The sequence below is a fragment of the Dioscorea cayenensis genome, chromosome 12 (assembly GCF_009730915.1).
Source record: "Dioscorea cayenensis subsp. rotundata cultivar TDr96_F1 chromosome 12, TDr96_F1_v2_PseudoChromosome.rev07_lg8_w22 25.fasta, whole genome shotgun sequence".
NCBI classification, from domain to species: Eukaryota; Viridiplantae; Streptophyta; class Magnoliopsida; order Dioscoreales; family Dioscoreaceae; genus Dioscorea; species Dioscorea cayenensis.
In genome coordinates this window covers 1,787,970-1,788,664 of record NC_052482.1, presented here as the reverse complement: position 1 = coordinate 1,788,664, position 695 = coordinate 1,787,970, and positions in this window count along the sequence as shown.

Genomic DNA, 695 nt, shown 5'->3' with positions numbered 1-695 from the left:
TGGCTGCCTGGTTTGAGTGAGAATGTGAGATCTGGAGAAATGAGTAAAGCTGTAAAGGCAACAGCTTTTAGAAAATATATTATAATATTATATCATTGATTCATTATAATGTTATTATTATATTATGTATATAATGATATCATTGATTCATTGATGCTTTATGTTAATTGTTAAGCACTTAAGCCAACGTTCTCATTCTCAAAAAGTAAGGTTGACCCAGCTTTTTAATTTTGTGGGGTCAACTTAGCTTTTTTAAACTAATATATAAATATATATTAAAGGATTTTAGAAATTTTTGTGGGGTCTGCTGACCCCATAAAAATACACACAACTCCGCCCCTGGAACCATGGTACTACCACCATATGATTTGTAAAAATATTAAATTCTTTATTTATATTTTAAAATATAATTAAGGGAAATTAAGTAAATTACTTCCTCTAAATTTTCCCCTTCTTCTTTGTTCACATCTTCTCATCCATCTTTTGTTTCCCTTTTTTTTTCTCATCCGAATACCTCTCCCCTTCATACATTGAAGTAGCTCGAGAAATAGAAGGCCAGGGAAGAGGCTGAGGAGTTGGAAAAGGAGAATTGAGGTGGATACTTCGAGTTGATGAGATTATAGGCAAGCAAATTGCTTCTGAATTAGGAGTTATTTCTTTAGCTTGGGTTCAAATCTCACCTCAAGGTATGTGTG